Below are 8,158 nucleotides of genomic sequence, written 5' to 3' on the forward strand. Positions count from 1 at the left end.
CGCTAATATCCAGGGCCGGATTAAGAGCCCAGTGGGCCTGGTGCTGACAGTTATGATGGGCCTAATTACGGAATCTTATCGACCAAAAACACTAAAACAGTCATACCTCCCAAGCGTCATGTATCTGATGGAGATGGTGTTGGAGGGAAACTCAAAGGATGCAGCTATACGAAAACACATACTCTATGCTAATCTCTCTCTAATTTATGCTTTCATCTTTCAAGTAAATCCATATCCCCTAACAGCAGTGTCCAGTGAAGCAGGAAGTCAATGGGCGGGGTAAACGGGTGGGCCACTGACACGAATCACGTGACCAGACCTGCCAAAAGGGGAGAACATGCCCAAAAAGGGGGTATGTCTGTCCAAAGAATTGGAAGGCCAGCCTGGCATCAGTGTCCCTATGTATCACAGTGTCAGTGTCCCCATGTCGCCCAGTATCTGTGCCCCCATTTCTCCCAGTGTCCCCATGTCTCAGTGTGTCCCGTGTCATTAGGATACTAGGGGACACTGAGAGACATGGGGGCACTTGTGAATACAGACATGGGGACACTGGGAGAAATGGGGACACACAGTGGTGTATCCTGGTTTTGTGCTGCCCTAGACAGGACAAAACTCAGGCGCCCTCCCTCCCCCCGCGCCACCCCCACCCAACCTTTCCACCCGCCCTGCATTCTAAATACACACACACACATTCACTGACAGATACGCATACACTAGCTAACAGAAACACACACTCGCTAACAGAAACACACACTAACAGACACACTCACACACACTAACAGACACACACTCACTCACTAGCAGACACAAACTAGCAGACACACACACTCACTAACATACACACACTCAGAGGCAAACACACACACAGTCAGACACACACACACTAACAGGCACAGACAGAAACACTAACAGACACAAACACTGGCACACACACTAACAGACACACACACTAACAGACACACACTCACCCACCCACATTAACACATTTTTTTAAAATTTATTTTTAACACAGGATTCCCTTACCTTTGGGAATCCTGGGGAGGGGGGGGTGTCTCTTCTTCCCTGGTGGTCCAGTGGCTGCTGGGCGATCGGGCGGCGCGGCCGGCCGGCCGGCGAGGGAGCACTTCCCCTGAGCTGTCTGCTCAGCTCCCTCGCGCGCCTCAGAGTGAGGCTGGGAGCCGGAATATGATGTCATATTCTGGCTCCGCCTCCCAGCCTCACTCTGCGGCTGGCGAGGGAGCTGAGCAGACAGCTCAGGGGAAGTGCTCCCTCGCCGGCCGCCAGGCAGTGCCGCCCGATCGCCCAGCAGCCCGCCGGCATGTCTGTTAGCCGCAAGGGTATGATGCAATGCAGGTAAGTACAGGAGTGTAGATAATCCGGGTAGGATGCAATGCAGGTAAGTACAGGAGTGTAGATAATCTGGGTATGATGCAATGCAGGTAAGTACAGGAGTGAAGATAATCCGGGTAGGATGCAATGCAGGTAACTACAGGAGTGTAGATAATCCAGGTAGGATGCAATGCAGGTAAGTACCGGAGTGTAGATAATCCGGGTAGGATACAATGCAGGTAAGTACAGGAGTGTATATAATAATCCAAGTAGGATGCAATGCAGGTAAGTACAGGAGTGTAGATAATCCGGGTAGGATGCAATGCAGGTAAATACAGGAGTGTAGATAATCCAGGTAGGATACAATGCAGGTAAGTACAGGAGTGTAGATAATCCGGGTAGGATGCAATGCAGGTAAGTACAGGAGTGTAGATAATCCAGGTAGGATGCAATGCAGGTAAGTACAGGAGTGTAGATAATCTGGGTATGATGCAATGCAGGTAAGTACAGGAGTGTAGATAATCCGGGTAGGATGCAATGCAGGTAACTACAGGAGTGTAGATAATCCAGGTAGGATGCAATGCAGGTAAGTACCGGAGTGTAGATAATCCGGGTAGGATACAATGCAGGTAAGTACAGGAGTGTATATAATAATCCAAGTAGGATGCAATGCAGGTAAGTACAGGAGTGTAGATAATCCGGGTAGGATGCAATGCAGGTAAGTACAGGAGTGTAGATAATCCAGGTAGGATGCAATGCAGGTAAATACAGGAGTGTAGATAATCCAGGTAGGATGCAATGCAGGTAAGTACAGGAGTGTAGATAATCCAGGTAGGATACAATGCAGGTAAGTACAGGAGTGTAGATAATCCGGGTAGGATGCAATGCAGGTAAGTACAGGAGTGTAGATAATCCAGGTAGGATGCAATGCAGGTAAGTACAGGAGTGTAGATAATCCGAGTAGGATGCAATGCAGGTAAGTACAGGAGTGTAGATAATCCAGGTAGGATGCAATGCAGGTAAGTACAGGAGTGTAGATAATCCGGGTAGGATGCAATGCAGGTAACTACAGGAGTGTAGATAATCCAGGTAGGATGCAATGCAGGTAAGTACCGGAGTGTAGATAATCCAGGTAGGATGCAATGCAGGTAAGTACAGGAGTGTAGATAATCCAGGTAGGATACAATGCAGGTAAGTACAGGAGTGTAGATAATAATCCAAGTAGGATGCAATGCAGGTAAGTACAGGAGTGTAGATAATCCGAGTAGAATGCAATGCAGGTAAGTACCAGAGTGTAGATAATCCGGGTAGGATGCAATGCAGGTAAATACAGGAGTGTAGATAATCCAGGTAGGATGCAATGCAGGTAAATACAGGAGTGTAGATAATCCAGGTAGGATGCAATGCAGGTAAATACAGGAGTGTAGATAACCCAGGTAGGATGCAATGCAGGTAGGTACAGGAGTGTAGATAATCCAGGTAGGATGCAATGCAGGTAAATACAGGAGTGTAGATAATCCAGGTAGGTTGCAATGCAGGTAAGTACAGGAGTGTAGATAATCCAGGTAGGATGCAATGCAGGTAAGTACAGGAGTGTAGATAATCCAGGTAGGATGCAATGCAGGTAAGTACAGGAGTGTAGATAATCCAGGTAGGATGCAATGCAGGTAAGTACAGGAGTGTAGGTAATCCAGGTAGGATGCAATGCAGGTAAGTACAGGAGTGTAGATAATCCGGGTAGGATGCAATGCAGGTAAGTACAGGAGTGTAGATAATCCAGGTAGGATGCAATGCAGGTAAGTACAGGAGTGTAGATAATCCAGGTAGGATGCAATGCAGGTAAGTACAGGAGTGTAGATAATCCGGGTAGGATGCAATGCAGGTAAGTACAGGAGTGTAGATAATCCGGGTAGGATGCAATGCAGGTAAGTAAAGGAGTGTAGATAATCCGGGTAGGATGCAATGCAGGTAAGTAAAGGAGTGTAGATAATCCAGGTAGGATGCAATGAAGGTAAGTACCGGAGTGTAGATAATCCGGGTAGGATGCAATGCAGGTAAATACAGGAGTGTAGATAATCCAGGTAGGATGCAATGCAGGTAAGTACAGGAGTGTAGATAATCCAGGTAGGATGCAATGCAGGTAAGTACAGGAGTGTAGATAATCCAGGTAGGATGCAATGCAGGTAAGTACAGGAGTGTAGATAATCCGGGTAGGATGCAATGCAGGTAAATACAGGAGTGTAGATAATCCAGGTAGGATGCAATGCAGGTAAGTACAGGAGTGTAGATAATAATCCAAGTAGGATGCAATGCGGTAAGTACCGGAGTGTAGATAATCCGGGTAGGATGCAATGCAGGTAAGTACAGGAGTGTAGATAATCCGGGTAGGATGCAATGCAGGTAAGTACAGGAGTGTAGATAATCCAGGTAGGATGCAATGCAGGTAAGTACAGGAGTGTAGATAATCCAGGTAGGATGCAATGCAGGTAAGTACAGGAGTGTAGATAATCCAGGCAGGATTCAATGCAGGTAAGTACCGGAGTGTAGATAATCCGGGTAGGATGCAATGCAGGTAAGTACAGGAGTGTAGATAATCCAGGTAGGATGCAATGCAGGTAAGTACAGGAGTGTAGATAATCCAGGTAGGATGCAATGCAGGTAAGTACAGGAGTGTAGATAATCCAGGTAGGATGCAATGCAGGTAAGTACAGGAGTGTAGATAATCCAGGTAGGATGCAATGCAGGTAAGTACAGGAGTGTAGATAATCCGGGTAGGATGCAATGCAGGTAACTACAGGAGTGTAGATAATCCAGGTAGGATGCAATGCAGGTAAGTACAGGAGTGTAGATAATCCGGGTAGGATGCAATGCAGGTAAGTACAGAAGTGTAGATAATCGGGGTAGGATGCAATGCAGGTAACTACAGGAGTGTAGATAATCCAGGTAGGATGCAATGCAGGTAAGTACAGGAGTGTAGATAATCCAGGTAGGATGCAATGCAGGTAAGTAAAGGAGTGTAGATAATCCAGGTAGGATGCAATGCAGGTAAGTACAGGAGTGTAGATAATCCGGGTAGGATGCAATGCAGGTAAGTACAGGAGTGTAGATAATCCGGGTAGGATGCAATGCAGGTAAGTACAGGAGTGTAGATAATCCAGGTAGGATGCAATGCAGGTAAGTACAGGAGTGTAGATAATCCAGGTAGGATGCAATGCAGGTAAGTACAGGAGTGTAGATAATCTGGGTAGGATACAATGCAGGTAAGTACAGGAGTGTAGATAATAATCCAAGTAGGATGCAATGCAGGTAAGTACAGGAGTGTAGATAATCCAGGTAGGATGCAATGCAGGTAAGTACAGGAGTGTAGATAATCCAGGTAGGATGCAATGCAGGTAAGTACAGGAGTGTAGATAATCTAGGTAGGATGCAATGCAGGTAAGTACAGGAGTGTAGATAATCCAGGTAGGATGCAATGCAGGTAAATACAGGAGTGTAGATAATCCAGGTAGGATGCAATGCAGGTAAGTACAGGAGTGTAGATAATCCAGGTAGGATGCAATGCAGGTAAGTACAGGAGTGTAGATAATCCAGGTAGGATGCAATGCAGGTAAGTACAGGAGTGTAGATAATCCAGGTAGGATGCAATGCAGGTAAGTACAGGAGTGTAGATAATAATCCAAGTAGGATGCAATGCAGGTAAGTACCGGAGTGTAGATAATCCGGGTAGGATGCAATGCGGGTAAATACAGGAGTGTAGATAATCCAGGTAGGATGCAATGCAGGTAAGTACAGGAGTGTAGATAATCCAGGTAGGATGCAATGCAGGTAAGTACAGGAGTGTAGATAATCCGGGTAGGATGCAATGCAGGTAAGTACAGGAGTGTAGATAATCCAGGTAGGATGCAATGCAGGTAAGTACAGGAGTGTAGATAATCCAGGTAGGATGCAATGCAGGTAAGTACAGGAGTGTAGGTAATCCAGGTAGGATGCAATGCAGGTAAGTACAGGAGTGTAGATAATCCGGGTAGGATGCAATGCAGGTAAGTACAGGAGTGTAGATAATCCAGGTAGGATGCAATGCAGGTAAGTACAGGAGTGTAGATAATCCAGGTAGGATGCAATGCAGGTAAGTACAGGAGTGTAGATAATCCAAGTAGGATGCAATGAAGGTAAGTACCGGAGTGTAGATAATCCGGGTAGGATGCAATGCAGGTAAATACAGGAGTGTAGATAATCCAGGTAGGATGCAATGCAGGTAAGTACAGGAGTGTAGATAATCCAGGTAGGATGCAATGCAGGTAAGTACAGGAGTGTAGATAATCCAGGTAGGATGCAATGCAGGTAAGTACAGGAGTGTAGATAATCCGGGTAGGATGCAATGCAGGTAAATACAGGAGTGTAGATAATCCAGGTAGGATGCAATGCAGGTAAGTACAGGAGTGTAGATAATAATCCAAGTAGGATGCAATGCGGTAAGTACCGGAGTGTAGATAATCCGGGTAGGATGCAATGCAGGTAAGTACAGGAGTGTAGATAATCCGGGTAGGATGCAATGCAGGTAAGTACAGGAGTGTAAATAATCCAGGTAGGATGCAATGCAGGTAAGTACAGGAGTGTAGATAATCCAGGTAGGATGCAATGCAGGTAAGTACAGGAGTGTAGATAATCCAGGCAGGATTCAATGCAGGTAAGTACCGGAGTGTAGATAATCCGGGTAGGATGCAATGCAGGTAAGTACAGGAGTGTAGATAATCCAGGTAGGATGCAATGCAGGTAAGTACAGGAGTGTAGATAATCCAGGTAGGATGCAATGCAGGTAAGTACAGGAGTGTAGATAATCCAGGTAGGATGCAATGCAGGTAAGTACAGGAGTGTAGATAATCCAGGTAGGATGCAATGCAGGTAAGTACAGGAGTGTAGATAATCCGGGTAGGATGCAATGCAGGTAACTACAGGAGTGTAGATAATCCAGGTAGGATGCAATGCAGGTAAGTACAGGAGTGTAGATAATCCGGGTAGGATGCAATGCAGGTAAGTACAGAAGTGTAGATAATCGGGGTAGGATGCAATGCAGGTAACTACAGGAGTGTAGATAATCCAGGTAGGATGCAATGCAGGTAAGTACAGGAGTGTAGATAATCCAGGTAGGATGCAATGCAGGTAAGTAAAGGAGTGTAGATAATCCAGGTAGGATGCAATGCAGGTAAGTACAGGAGTGTAGATAATCCGGGTAGGATGCAATGCAGGTAAGTACAGGAGTGTAGATAATCCGGGTAGGATGCAATGCAGGTAAGTACAGGAGTGTAGATAATCCAGGTAGGATGCAATGCAGGTAAGTACAGGAGTGTAGATAATCCAGGTAGGATGCAATGCAGGTAAGTACAGGAGTGTAGATAATCTGGGTAGGATACAATGCAGGTAAGTACAGGAGTGTAGATAATAATCCAAGTAGGATGCAATGCAGGTAAGTACAGGAGTGTAGATAATCCAGGTAGGATGCAATGCAGGTAAGTACAGGAGTGTAGATAATCCAGGTAGGATGCAATGCAGGTAAGTACAGGAGTGTAGATAATCCAGGTAGGATGCAATGCAGGTAAGTACAGGAGTGTAGATAATCCAGGTAGGATGCAATGCAGGTAAATACAGGAGTGTAGATAATCCAGGTAGGATGCAATGCAGGTAAGTACAGGAGTGTAGATAATCCAGGTAGGATGCAATGCAGGTAAGTACAGGAGTGTAGATAATCCAGGTAGGATGCAATGCAGGTAAGTACAGGAGTGTAGATAATCCAGGTAGGATGCAATGCAGGTAAGTACAGGAGTGTAGATAATAATCCAAGTAGGATGCAATGCAGGTAAGTACCGGAGTGTAGATAATCCGGGTAGGATGCAACGCGGGTAAATACAGGAGTGTAGATAATCCAGGTAGGATGCAATGCAGGTAAGTACAGGAGTGTAGATTATCCAGGTAGGATGCAATGCAGGTAAGTACAGGAGTGTAGATAATAATCCAAGTAGGATGCAATGCAGGTAAGTACCGGAGTGTAGATAATCCGGGTAGGATGCAATGCAGGTAAATACAGGAGTGTAGATAATCCAGGTAGGATGCAATGCAGGTAAGTAAAGGAGTGTAGATAATCCAGGTAGGATGCAATGCAGGTAAGTACAGGAGTGTAGATAATCCAGGTAGGATGCAATGCAGGTAAGTACAGGAGTGTAGATAATCCAGGTAGGATGCAATGCAGGTAAGTACAGGAGTGTAGATAATCCAGGTAGGATGCAATGCAGGTAAGTACAGGAGTGTAGATAATCCGGGTAGGATGCAATGCAGGTAACTACAGGAGTGTAGATAATCCAGGTAGGATGCAATGCAGGTAAGTACAGGAGTGTAGATAATCCGGGTAGGATGCAATGGAGGTAAGTACAGGAGTGTAGATAATCCAGGTAGGATGCAATGCAGGTAAGTAAAGGAGTGTAGATAATCCAGGTAGGATGCAATGCAGGTAAGTACAGGAGTGTAGATAATCCAGGTAGGATGCAATGCAGGTAAGTAAAGGAGTGTAGATAATCCAGGTAGGATGCAATGCAGGTAAGTACAGGAGTGTAGATAATCCAGGTAGGATGCAATGCAGGTAAGTACAGGAGTGTAGATAATCCAGGTAGGATGCAATGCAGGTAAGTAAAGGAGTGTAGATAATCCGGGTAGGATGCAATGCAGGTAAGTACAGGAGTGTAGATAATCCGGGTAGGATGCAATGCAGGTAAGTAAAGGAGTGTAGATAATCCGGGTAGGATGCAATGCAGGTAAGTAAAGGAGTGTAGATAATCCA

The sequence above is a fragment of the Pelobates fuscus genome, chromosome 2, assembly GCF_036172605.1.
Source record: "Pelobates fuscus isolate aPelFus1 chromosome 2, aPelFus1.pri, whole genome shotgun sequence".
Classification (NCBI taxonomy): Eukaryota; Metazoa; Chordata; class Amphibia; order Anura; family Pelobatidae; genus Pelobates; species Pelobates fuscus.